Genomic DNA, 14,608 nt, shown 5'->3' on the forward strand with positions numbered 1-14,608 from the left:
ATGAAGCTCATCTCTACATGATGGATAGATTTCAAAACATTCCAGAAAAAACTTTCTTTAGAAGATTCAAAAGACACAAAGAATTCCTTGATCAATGAACAGTGGGTATTTTTGCACAGAGGAGAATACTGGGTTGTAGGATGTAATATTAGATAAATATCCTAAGCAAATAATTACCACTGACTGTAATTAATGGTGCAGTATAGCTTGGTTCCCAAAACACTTCCACCTGATTATGCAGCTCTTTTAAAAGGACACCAGAATGTGGAAACTCAGCAACTGATCCTTGAAAGTATCCTTAAAAGACATATCCTTGTGGGTTGAACTCTTAATTGCCACAGTGTTACTTTCTTGATGCCCTAAACCACCAGAATTTCAACATCTACTAGAGTAAAATTATGCTATTAAAGTTTTTATTCCCTTCAATATTGTATTATGTCTTTTAAGACATGAGTTGTCCTCCATCATTAATATTTTCTTGGGGTTTTTCTGGCATTGATTCCCTTATATTTTTTCTTCCTTTTTTGGTTCACTTTCAACACCAAAACTCCACAGGCAGGATTTCTATCAATTTTAGTTGGAGTCTCACCTGATTAGAAGCTGCAGCAAAAAGTTTTATGATTGCTCACAGAGCTTGAGATTTCAGCTTTTCCTGGCGTGTTTTTCCAGATTTGATTTCCGTCCAAAGTGTGTCTTTCTGGTTGGAATTAAAACCCAGTTAATTTTTAAAATTCCCTGCAAAGGAGAAGACAATGAAATAAAAATGGTAGAAAAAACAATCCCCTCAGATCAAGATTGAGGTAATTTGAAACAGTTTTTTATTTAATTGTTTAGGTTTCTTGTTTGACCTGACTGTATGACACAGCAAGAACAGCATTGCTTTCTAATAACAGCATTAATCACAGCATAAAAATATTTCTTGGTAATGTACAACAGTTCTTCTAAGCTGAAAATAAAAAGTAATGTTCATCTGCCTACAAGGTTTAAAGTAAATAAAAATGAAATACACTACTGGGATTACAGCATGGGAGATGATTGGAAATGCTGGCGTGATTTGACATGTAACAGCCAACTTTGCTGGTTATTAGCAGGCTGTGAAATCATATAAAAATGGAAAAAACAGTAGAAAAAATAATGAGTTTCATAAAAAAATTTCACTTTTTGATCTTTTCTCCAGAAGAAACTTTCTGTTCTGCATTTTGTCCCACACCACTTTTAGGGCTGTTAAGAAGGAGCCTTTTCAGCAACAGCACTAATTAGTGTTGTGGTTTAATCTGGCAGCAGCCAAACACACAGAGCCCTTTGCTCCCCACCACAGGATGGGGAGAGAATTGGGAAAAAGGTGAAATAGTTTTCTCGTTTAATAGGTCAGAAAAGGAAGGAAAAGCAATAATAATGATAAAAGAATACACCAAACAAGTAGTGCCCAATGCAATTCCCACCCCTGGCCAATGTCCACCATCCCATTGGCCAGCTCCCCCTTTTCTTGTTCATCATATCCCTTTTTTTTTGTTTGTCCAGAACACATGCAAGGCAATTCTATTTCACAGGCTCTTCAAGTGTTTATGTGGAAACGATTCAAAAGTTCTAAATGTGACACCAAAGTCTGTTGTTCTGTGGGTCTGGGTATAAAAAAAGGAGAAGCTGCAGGGAGCAGCTGCCTGGCCCCAGGGGAGGCAGGGGGCTTCCAGGAGCCACGCTGGCCTGGCCATGGCTGTGAGCTCAGGGAACCTGCAGGAGGATGCCCAGGAGCTGAAGGAGCCCATTTGGACCATCATTTCCCACCTGCACTGACCAAAGGCTCCAGCACCACGGGAATAAAGGTTCTCTCAGCCTGAACTGCCACTTCACACAGAGCCAACAGCAGGGAATCCATCCAGAATATTCTGTAGGATAAAAAGGAAACAGACTCTTTCAAAACCATTGCATTCTCTCTCATGTCAGAGACACTTCATCAATGTTTTGCAAAAGCACACTAAGTAATTCGGTTTAAAAAGCACCACATTAGTAAATTTTGGCTTTTCCAAAATGACCATTTTTATGCACACAAATACTTCAAAGAGAAAGATTAGAAGAAACAACGCTTCCTATCCCTTCCCTATTTCATGTATCATCAGGATGGTGATCTCTAATACCAAATGCACCTTGCACTTCAGTCAGCACTGAGGCAAAGGAGCCTTATCTGCTGAGCAGCTTCATTATCCCATCAGCAGCTCCTCTGTTTCACTGGGAAGCTCCTGGCCAAGGCCCTGCTCCTGCCTGGTGAGCGCTTTCACCCTGGCAAGGCCACAGCAAGAGGCACATGAGCAAAGGAATGAGCAAAGGCACATGAGCAAATGGAAATTACTCATGAGCTTTTAATGCAAATAAGAAGAGGTCAGTCAAAATAATCACACAGAGAAAACTAATTGGAAGTGAAGTATGGACTCAAATGATAAAATACAGCTCAAATTTATACAGCTCATGCATTTACTTCTAACATCCAAGGACAACAGCCTAAGCAATCAGTTCACACTTTTCTTTCTGTCTGTAGTGATACCTGTCAAATATCTCAGGTGGGTAACATTATTTCTTGAATAATTTCACCATAACTTCAAAATATTGTCTTTAATTAACATCACAGTCTTATAGGCATCACTGACTAAAGTAACCTGTTAGCCTACAAAACCTGAACACACTTTAGAGATAAGACTTCTGGACACAATGACAGTTTTTAAAATTTGGAAAAAAACACACAAGGAAAAAATATACCAAAAAACCTATACAAAAAACTCCACAAACATTGTGAGGATGAGAGCAATCAAGCTCACACGGTGCTTTATTTCCAGTTTAGGACCCACATGGAGCACACAGATATTTTAAATTGGGAGTTTTAATAGGACCAGTTTGTTTTAAAGGTTTACAAATTTTGCAGTGAACCTTCCAAAAAGTGAACCTGTGTTCCTTGGATGGATGGAGGAAAGTGGGGCTGCCAGCTCCTGCCCAGCCTGAAGGCACAGGGAGGTGCCCAAACAGCAAAAGCTGCACCACTGAGCTGCAGGGCTTTCACCTCCCTCCAAAACCTGCAAGAGTACGAGAAATGACCAGCCATAATATTGTGAATTCTTCAGAAATTAGGGAGATTAATCCAAACCTAAATCCAGACCTCTGTTTCACAGCAGACCCACATCTATTTAAGAGCCCAACCTAAGGCATTACATTCTCTTATACAATTGAAATGCTGTAAGGGAAGCTGCTGCCCAGGCTGCTCCTGCCTCTTGTCCCTGCCTCAGTCCTCCTGTACAATTCAAAGGAATGACCAGACTGGAGCAATGCTAGGGCACAGAGAGGAACCTCTCCAGTGTTCTGCTAACAAGTCATGAGCTGAGTTTCCTGCAGGTACACATGTAGCTGTTAAATAAAGAAAATAAGAGCACCAGGCTGGCAGAGCTCTCCTTCAGAGAGGTCACAAAGCACTCGCCTTTCCAGCAGGTGAAAATCACTGCAGGAGAAGGGGGCTCAGCTTCTGCACAAACACAACTGATCGTGGTGAATGTATAAGCATCTGTTTCCATGAGCCAGATAATTGGGTCCTTGGGAAGCAAACTAACAAGAGGAAGGAAATGTCTAGAATTCAGATTTTGTTTTAAGCCACTCACTTTTTGCCAGCAATCATTTTATACAAGAGCAGTGACTGAGTACAGATGCAATTGTGATTGTCCTGTCATATTTCCTGGGTCCTGTTCCTCTCTAAGGGGCATAATTTCCCAGAGATCATGGTGTCAGAGCACTAGCACCTTTTACTGTAATCTCTTTTTTCCACCTCTTCTTTCTCCCTGCACCCACTGAAATCTGTGTGAACACCTAAAAATACATATGACTTGGCAGATCTTTGCTGGGGCTCCTCTCACATCAGCAGTCTGCTTAAGGCACTGTGTCCAAAAGCTGAACATCATTATAAGTTATCCAACCAGCTGGTAAAATGTTGCTTCATTTTTGTTTCCATGCACTGATTTCCCCCTTGATGTGACAGCCCAATCTCCCACTCACTCACTGTCAGTCACTGTTTCCCTTTGATGCTGACAGTCATTCAGTCTTTTCAGTCTACACCTTCCTCAGCACTAAGTGTACTCTGGCTGTGGGTTTGGCATGCTGGAATTGCTCAGGAAAACTTTCTTTCTTTTGTTTAAAAATAACCTAAAGTATTTCTTCATTGTTTAAGGAAATAATTTCCCCTTGGAGAATGAAAATGTGCTGTCTTCTATATGTGTGCTCTATATTGCAAAACAAATACCTTGTGTATATTTCTATTATATATACCTGTATTTTGTGCCTTTTATAATTTTAGAGGCAAAATCTTTAGTGACCACATGCAGTCACCATGGATCCCTGAGCACTCATCAGAAATCTGCACTCAGCTGCTTGCCCAAGTTCCAGGAAGGTAATGTCCACCTGCATCCCTGATGTCTCAAATTCCCCAGCAGAAAAGATGTGATTTCCTTCTCCAGCTAAGGAACCCATCCAGCTCAAGGCACATGCTTTTGCTGGGATTCAAGCTGGCAAAAGATGAGGCCCTGCAAGCCACCTGCAGGTAATTGCATCTTAAAAGAAAATCAGCATTCATAGACTGAACACAGAGTATTTGTTTGATTTGAGGTCTCAATTCTTTGCAGAAAATTGGGAATGTTTAAAGCACTGATGCTTTGATTGCTAGGGCTGACTGTTCTCTGCATTGTGAAGTTGGTCTGAAATGTTAAAGCATCACAGCCAGACTTAGATGATGAGTTTTCTGTTAGAGACTGATGTTCCTTCCTTGAGCCTTGTACCTAAATAAAGCTTTTGAAAGGGTCTTTCTTCCTACACTCCAGCAATCCCAGCCCAGCCATTCACTGAATGTTTAAAGCTGTCCTCACTCTTTACACAAGACAAAGGGGATGGGCATCTGAAAACCAGACTCATTTTGGCTGCTGAGTTCAATTATACACCACTGCAAAAGCACCAACATGCTGTCTGTAAAAAACCCCAACATCAACAACAAAGAAGGAGCCGGTGATTCCAGTCCCATTGCCCAGCTTGCCTCACCTTAAAAAGCTTCATTTTCTCAGGATAAACACTGAGTTTTCAGATTTTTAACTCCTTTATATTCCATTTTCTAAATTTTCTGTAACTTTCAGAAATCTTTCTTAAGAAAATAAATAAATTGATCTTTTTCTTATAATACCTACTTTAGGTGAACTCTGATCACTCTCTGCTCCTTAAGGGGCCCTTGCTATAGCTCAGTGGTAACTCCTACACATCCTCTTCAAAACAGTGAAAGAAAAATCAGTTCAGATTTCCATGCATTGATAATTTCAGGTATGGCTGGGAAGTGAATGTGGCTGGTTTCTAATCACAGTAAATATGATTAGAAGCAATGTTTAAGTAACTGTCAGATCTGGAGAACACCTTAATGGAAGCTGGCTACAAAACATATCTTCATTAAACAACGACCTGACCCCACAACAGCACTACTCAACATTCCTCTCTGCCACCACTGTCAAAAATTTAGGTTGCATTTGACAAATATGGATGAATGTCTAAAAAATCTCCCTTAATGGCTTGAGTTTTTTTGGGTTAGGGTTCTGGAATCACTTAGCGCTTAAAAAAACACTTGGTTAAAATTAAAAAAAAAAAAAAGAGGCAAATTTCCCTGGTACAAACATTTAGGAATTTTTAAGAAGAGAGTGCTATATATTAGACAGCTTGAATTTTGTTTGTCTGAGTGTGGGAGTATTGCATCACCCCCTATTTGCACTTCCCAAATGTGATGTGCTCAGTGTTACTCTTGTGTGATCTGTGGCTACAGGTTGTTAAGGAAGAGGAAATGGCAACTGTCAGGAAAGAGCAGAAAATTCCAGTGCCACCACAGTAACCCACTCCTGGTGCCTTCCCCTTACACAAAACCAAGTGAGGATTGAGTCCAGCCACTGGAGCCAGGCTGCCAGGACAGCCCTCTGAGAGGTCTTGCAGCCTGGACCTGGTATTTACTTTAATCCAATATGGCCTCAGCTATGTGGGATTTGGCATGGTAGAAAAATCCCAGGTTTTATAAGATTTTTTACAAGGATGTGTTTTACTGTGCAGAGACAGAGTGAACAAGAGTTCCTGTCACTGCTGCTGGCAAATGAGTCCAGCAAAGGATGTGTTTGACAGCAAAAGAGATTTCTGTAGTGGCCCTTTCAGCCTAAGGAAAATGATATTTAAATCTAAACCAAAGGACTGAAGGTCAGATTGCAAAAGAGCTGGTATTCCTAATTGTAAACAGATTTTGGGAGAGCTCCATCTGTACTGGCCGAGTACTTCTCAGTTTCTGACCACAAAACCAAACATTAAACTTTTTTTAAAACCTCTGATGCTTTGAGCCATGCTACAGCCTGTATTAAAAAATCTTTTTAATATTTCAAGGTTTTCTCAGTGCCAAGCTATTAAATGTGTAGACTGATTTCCTTAGAGCAAAATCCTTCCCCAAAAACCTGGACAGAATGTCAGTCAAAATAGTTAATTACTAACCAAAAAAAAAAAAAAATCCCAGTAATTGACTGCATGGATTTTAATTTTATGAGATAGCCTTATCTATGTGAGAACTCTCCAAGCTGAGGCTGGAGAACAATGGCTCCCTGAACACAAAAGCAGTTCCCAAATCACAGCAGAGATGGTAAGGTTGAATTTGACCTCACTTGCTCCAATAAAAATTCAGGTTATGTCCATAAAAATGAGCAAGAAGAAGGTAACAAAAGGGGTGAGAACGAGAAGAGAAGGGTCTTTTTGAGGGGAATTTGCAAAAAGCTACAGCTAAAACTACACTGGGCCTTTCAGCAGCAATGCTCTCTAGGAGGTAAACAGTTTAGCAGACTGCTAGCTACAAAAAGTCACTACAAAGCACCTCAAAAGTGGTTATTAGACAGATTTCTTGCATATTCTTTCTTCCCTGCCCAGCAGTAATTGGTCTCAAACAGGGAACAGTGACAATGCAAGACCTCCTCACTGGGTGACAGGTATTCCCACAAAGAGCAGCAGTGCCCATTGTCAACACTTTATCTCAAGTTTCATGCCTGGATTTTTTTTCCTAGAGGCCCTGCATTTATATAAGCATTGCCAGGAGAGTGTTTTAAAAGTATTATTAAGGCTCAGAGTTGTGGGGGAAAGCTCTGAAGTGCAGAACAGAATAAAAGCTGCATTGCCAGAGCTCAAAGCCCAAAGATGACTTAAAAGGTCCCCCCAGGCCCTTGCTGTGCATCACCTTCAGTGTCATCTCCTTTTCTCACAGACATTGTTTTAGAAGTGTTTAAAGGCTCCTGGCTTTGCCTAGATGTCCATGAAGCAAACTCAGGTGCCCCTCAAAAGGTGCTTGTGGGGACCTTACCCAGAGGCTGGACCAGCGGAAGCAGCAATTAGAAGAAGCAGCACAATATCTTCAGATTTTTGCAAGTTCCAGCAACATGCAGCTTCAAAAGTGAGAGGTTGTTTATCCCCTCTTGGTTATGCTCTGTGGTTCAGCATGGGGTCTGACTGTTTCCTTAACAATTTGACACACATCTATGGGTTAAAAATGGCAAACAATGCATCAATTTTCCTAGCAAAAACTGCACATATGGAATATTTGAATTCTGTGCGTGATAGTCAAGTCTACACCCTGTTCTGTGCTGGACTATGACTAATTTTGCCTGATTTGGTTTTGGTTTTTTTCCTTTTATTGCAAACTACTAAAACACACCCATATTTTAAAACATAGGTCTCCCTTTGTATTCAGTACATCACACCACAAACCCGTGGATAAAAGGCTCAGTAGATACTGACAGCGTTGCCTGCACTGAGTGAAAAGCTAAACAATTAATAAAGAAACAATTAATAAGCAATTATCAGTGCTGATATGACTGATATAAAGATGCTCTCTGCACTGGACAGTTTCTCCATCTGGAAGCTCACAGTAATAAAATTGATACCTATGCTCCATGTCAGCAGCATGAGGCTGACAAGTGGCAGGTTTAACTGCAGCTCAGTTACTTCATTAAAAAGAGCTGTTAATTTAAACGGAAAGGAAAATCCATTCTTTTGGCTGCCCACCAGAAATGCTTCCCACAAAAGGGAAGAAGCAGCAGTTCTGCTCATCAGTTCAAAAGTTCATTTGAATGATGCACAGGAGAACATTAATACGAGGAAATGCAAAGGAAGCCCTGTTTACAGCTGGTTCCACAACTGGATTCCATTAGGAAAAGACTGACATGACTATTTTAAACCCCTAAGAAAATTTTAAGCAGAAGCAGAACATCTTGAACAGATCACTTGAAATTTTGTTCACAACTCTTCTGGCTCATGCTGCCATCGTAGTGGCTTTGCAGTCCTGTACTTCATGTCACTATTCTCCTTCATGACCAAGCTATATATTTTAGGTAGTAAAACAGGTAATAGTTCCCAGCTGTTGGCCACTGCAGGGTATTTAGGGAGCTCCATGCAACAGTTTACCACAGCATGTGCAGTTTGGACATGGACACTTGCTCAGGCAAGAGACTGAAAGCAGGGAGACTCCCCACTGATGTCTCAGAGCTACTCCCTTTTGCTCTGCCAGCACATCCCAATTAAAAGTTTTCAATTTTTTGATGAAAACAACATACTTAGAAAAAGGACAAGGAAGAAACATTCAGGAAAAGGACACTTTTTGACCAGAAGAGTTCAAAGCACCAGTACCTACCACAAACCCCCTGAAAGCTACTCTGTATTCTGTGTTTACTGTGTGCAAATTAGAACATAGAAAAAAAACCCTTCTTATTCATCCTCACATACACAGAGCCTCTCAAGTGGAGGCAGAGATCTCACAGACAGGATTTGTTCCCTGATTCATTTGACACACGCAGCAAAGGAGCAGAGATCCCATGGAGGAAACAGCAGAGAGTGTAGAGCAGGGCTACCAGAGGATCAGCTCCATGTGGCAGCTCAGAGCAGTTTAGGAAATAAGACAGAGCTGTTCACATAACTGTTCTACACACAGCTGAATTTAAAGCACATGAACAGCAGTTGAGTGCTCCAACCTTTCTGGAGCTGGACAGAGCTTGCAGGAGGAACAGAGTGACTCAATCACCCAGAGGCAGCTCTTGGCAGGGCTGAGCTTTCCTTCAGAGGGATTAGACAGGCAGGAGAAGATGGTGTAGCAAAGAAAAAGCAAATGAAAGGAAATGGAGATGAAACAAGATTCTCCTATTGATTTGCACTGAAAGATGAATTGCTTGCTTATCATTGCAGTTGTAAATGAAAGCTGTGCCAAAAGGGTGTAGCTTCCATAGGAAGCCAAATTTAATAAATTTTCTTCCTTGCTTTGTGTAGAGTATGTGCATGACTTCAGAAAGTTACTGCAGCAAGAGCTGAAAAACAAATAAAACAAAATAAATGTGTCCCACATCTGAGTGTATGAATACATTACCCATTCAATACACGTGAGAGTGTATGACTGCAGCAGACCTACAGCCAGAGCCATGCACTGCTCACACCTCAGGGCACAGCAGTATTTCCACACACAAGCAGGATTTCCAGCAACATCAGCCAAGCTCTGACTGTTGGCAGGTGCTGAACCTTGTCCTTGAACAAAGCACCTGCCCTGGGAAGCTGCCAGGGTGACCCTCAGAGGTGACCCAAGTGTGCAAGATCTTAACCCTGACCTCTGAAATCATGGACGGGCTCCTCTGTGGGCTCCAAGAGGAGAGATCACAAGGGGAACAAATTGTGCATCACCCACAGGGCCAGCATCAGGGGAGGATTCCCAGCTCTCCCCCACTGACCTGCTGCTCACTCCAGCACTGCTGCTCTGCTCTGTCACTGCTCACATTGCCATAAGGGAAGCCACACACTTTGGTGATCCTGAATCTGACTCAGAACATTGTACCCTCACAAATGACCCAAAACTAAGTTGGCTTTGGTGCTGAGGAGCCTTCCTGTGGCTGAGAGAGAAAGCCCAGCTGATGTAGAGTGCAGGGAGTCCCATCTCCAAGAGAAAAGAAGTCTCTAACCCAGAACTACAAGATAATGGACTTCAAAGCAGTGGGGTTTATGCATGGAAAACCTGTCACAGGACTGAAACCTGCTTATCTTGGCCTTTCACATGGTGTAATTTGACAGGGCCCATAGCACATCTAAAGGGAAGGAGATGGAAATTCATCTAACTGTACTGAATTTATTTACTTATTTATTTTTAAATAGTGGCAGGACTTACTCTCTTCAGCTCATGAGCAGCCCCTGTAGAAATGGACAGTACATGAGGCAGAGCAGGTGGTAGAAGGTAAAATCCTTTATGAGGTTTGCCCAGACTGGTCAGAAATATATTTGTAAGTTGAAGAAATCATTATACTCCTGAGAGTCCTTGGGTAGGAAAGGAGTTTATCATTTGCTAGCAAATGATTTTGACCTTTCTGGCAAAGGTTAGAGGACAAAGATATATTAACTGGAGTAATTTAAGTCAAGTGTAAAGTAACTAAGAGTTACATGGCCTTGGGGAAGAGTCTGGAGTCTTAGTGGCAGGAGATGTTTCAGCATTTGGTGGCGTTTACTACTTTAAGAACAAAATTATCATCATAAATTCCTGGAATGTTCCCTGAATGGGACTGTGACAGTTTAAATCTCTGAATAAAGTTTATTGCCCACTTCATCTGTCACTCAGTACCTGTACCACCCCCCTGTGCCAGGCAGCCAGGGTTATGTTGGTGGCTCTAATGAGGGTCATCTTTGGGGTCACAGAGCCAGCACTTACACTCCACTATTGAGGGGAGAGCTCAGGTCCTCAGGTGGCTGCATGAAGAGTGCCAGATAGAAATATTTTAACAGATTCCTCAGTTTCCCCTTGCAATCTAAGACCTGCAGGAGCTCCTACAATGGCCTGCTGCCACCTGCATGTCCCACTGCACATGCAGCATACCAACAACAGCAAGGTTTTCTTTTAAAAAAAGGTTTTTAACAAAAAAAAAAAAAAAAACAAACAAAAAAACCAAAAAACAGCCCCAAAACAGCCTCACTACAAACCTTTCCCAAGATCTAAGCTCCTCACTTTCCTGTGTTTCCTTCTGTTCCCACATAATTCTAGGTGCATTAGGAAACATATGCAACTGGATTTCTACCTGACTTCTGCAACAGAGAAGGTCTGGACAGATCAGAAGCTATTATCACCCATAATGATCCAAAATTGGCTTCCTAAATTTATTGTTTTGCTACAATATTAGACTACTTCCATTGAAACACACTTTACCATAATAGCAAAGATAAGTGCTTGCTGAAGCAATACTTAAATCAATACCCAAGTTCATCACCTTAAACAGTATATCATTGCTTTGTCAAAATCTCATATGGAAAGCAAAAATCCCTGCTGTGCTCAGATGCCTCGAATTTTGCTAATTCTTCATGTGCTACCCAGATTATTGCTCCTGATGTCAGATGGATATGTGTGGTCCTCTGCTCTCCCTCTGCAACTTAATGAGAGCCAGCTTATCTCATATCAGCTTCTAGAAGAGCTCAGCTATCTGAGATTACCCACAATGTGCTCTATTTTCTGAGCTAAATTAATAATTAGGGGGAAAAATAACATGAGAGATGCAGATTACTGAAAAACAACCATTTGGGAAGTCAGCCCAGGATAAAACACTGATATCTGAAGGCACAGAACAGCTCCATGTTCAGTCCTGCTAACATGGCTTTAGAAATAGGAAAGGTAGAAACAGAAGCTTGGGGATATGATGACTCAACTCTTACCCAAAACATCAGCTAGTCAAGCCAGGGACAGACACTTCTTCCCAGTGCTGAGAAAGGGCATCCTAGGGAAGGAGGTTATGTGGTCACATTCTAAAAGGGGCCTAAGTTCTCCCATAGTTTTCAGCTGAATGATTTTATTCTCAGGCTAGACTCCCAGAATGGAAGGGGACAGTAAAAGCCTTCTAGCCAACACAACAAGGACATTTCCACAGAGTATGGAAAATCCATCCATTCTCTATTTCACAGCAAGGATTTTAAACAAGTCTTCCCTTTCCCAGGAAGTGCTTTCCCATGGAACAGGAGTGTGTCCCAAGGCTGTGCTGTGCAAGCCAGTGAGCAAATCCTCTTGGTGAACAAAAAATGCCTCTAGAGAAGCCCCAAGAAGTGACTTCTTCATCCACCACTCTGCAGCCCAGGGAAGCAGGAAAGCAAACTCCCAGGGCTCTTTTCCAAGCCTCTCTGCCTGGAGCCCATCCAGTTTGTACCACAGACCGAGTGGCTGAGCTGGCAGGGGAAGGAAAGTCCCCCTGGCCTGATTGGGGCATCCACCCAACAGGCAGGACACCGAGTGTGGTTCTGCTTCATGAATGTTCAGGTTCTTCAGACACACTGAGAGGGCACCAATGAAAGTCTGGAACACCCCTGCAGTCTCTGGTCATGGCTGGAACATTGGCTGCTGCTGAGGTCCTTTGGGGCAGGATTTTGTCCTATCTTCAGCAGAGGCTACCAATCCCCAAGTGCAGTCTGAGGAGTATCTTCACTGCTTCCCATCTCTCTGCCTCATGTTTCTGTATAAATCCAGCTCTTTATTTCCTTTGTTACTCTGATGTTAAAGATACTTTTAAAAATGGGAATTACTTTTTTTCCAGACTACATCAAGGATGTGATTCCAATTAATTTCAGCTTTAGGGTTTTTTTAAATCTTAATTAAAATAAGTATTTGTTAAAATCCAGACAAAACTTTTTCTTTCTGGCTATAAAAAATATTCATATGGCAATAACTCAGACTTCCTGAGACTACAGACAAAAAGGAGAAAAAGAAAAATGCTTTAATAATAGTAACAATATTTACAGTTTAAAACTACTTTTCAATATCAGTGTAATTCATGTTTTGTCTCAGAGTGAAACTGATGCACCATTCAGTAACTCACACTGAAGCCCACAGCAGAACACAACCACGGCTCAAATGCTGTAGATCATGCTGCCCTTAACACCATTTGTCAGTGCTCAAACAATTCTCTGTAGTCAAACATAGGATGAAACACAAACTACATTTCATAAGATACTATCATCACTCTTTTGACAGCTCACAGAGTGAAACCCCTGCTTTTTCCTATAACAAAGCAACTGTTCCTCAGAACCATGTGTTATTTTACAGTTCTAATCTAAAGAAAACTCTGATTTGCATTCGGTGAAAGGTCAACTGGGAAAACAAAGACTTTTCAAGAACTGCATCAAGATCTTGCCATACATTTCTCTGTTCTGGGCTACTCCAACATTCAGTGTTTTCTAGTGGCTTTTAATGATCCTCTATTCATCTGAAAATTCAAGATAGGTGGGTATTGAAATATTGAGTCCTGATGTTACCAAAGCTCCAATTCTCACTTTTTTGAAAGTATCATGAAGTATCATGGGAAAAAAAAAATAAAATCACAGGTAGCATCTCTTCTCTGTGATCTCTGCAGCAGCTACAACAATCACATCCTCCCCAATATCTGCCTCTTCCACCTTCTCCCAGAAATCATGAGCCTATTGTATATATCTAGAATGTAAGACTGTGTGTTTGAATGGTTTGGCTGGAAGGGACCTTAAAGACCATCCAGTTCCACCTGGATGGCAGGTGGACACGGGCAGGGACACCTTCCACTATCCCAGGTTGCTCCAAGCCCTGTCCACCCTGGCCTGGATCACTTCCAGGGACAGCCACAGCTTCTCTGGGCACCCTGTGCCAGGGCCTCACCATCCTCACAGTAAAAACTTCTTCCCAATATCCAACCTAAACCTATGCCCTTTCTGTTTGAAGCCATTCCCTCCATCCTGCCTAAAGGGAGGGTGATGAGGGGTGATTAGAGTGATGAGGAGCCCTTGGCAGGAGGGACATCACAGAGAACGACGACAGACAGCGGCTGAGATCTCTTTTTTAAAGACAGAGGGAAGTCGGGAATCAGGTAGTTCAGCCACAGCACAGAAGATGACAGAAAGAACCTGCCAGGAATTAAAAATCCATGTTCCAGCTCCTTTCCCCGCAAAGCTGCAGCCCCTTTCTGACTGCTCCTCGCTTCCAAACAACCACCGGGATGCAAAATTCGCTTCCCGCTTGGTCATACCGGCCCTGAAAGTGGCTGATGGTTCCCGCAGGAATTCCCGGCCTCCAGAGGAGCTGAGCTGCCCTCTCCTGGGAGCAGCAGGCAGCAGGGCGGGCTCCCGCACCGCGCACAGCAGCGGCAGCCGGGGGAGGCTGCTGGCCCGGGAATGGATGCCCGGGCAGGCTGCTCCGCATGCACCGCCCGCTTTTCCCACTTCCAGTCCCACTAAAAATGGACTGCGGGGTCAGGATTCTGCTTCAGCAGCACTTCTTCCACAGGCTTCAGAAAGAGGTCACTTTGCATCAATTTCTTCACAGGTTCTCCAGATAGGAACCTACATGGATTGTTAGGTTAAATCAATAGGGCGAAGATTAAGTGAATGCTGTGTCAGAACAAGAGCTCACAGAGGAGTTTACCGGGACTGCCAAAGACAGCTGAACAGGTACCTGGTGCTGTTCATGGCAGAAGTGTGTTTGCACTTAGGATTTTCCCAAATCTCCCCTTAATTTATGAGAAAGAAAAATGGTTCCAGATCTGTGAGTGATGAAGGGAAGGAA

This window comes from Vidua chalybeata, chromosome 12 (assembly GCF_026979565.1).
Source record: "Vidua chalybeata isolate OUT-0048 chromosome 12, bVidCha1 merged haplotype, whole genome shotgun sequence".
NCBI classification, from domain to species: domain Eukaryota; kingdom Metazoa; phylum Chordata; class Aves; order Passeriformes; family Viduidae; genus Vidua; species Vidua chalybeata.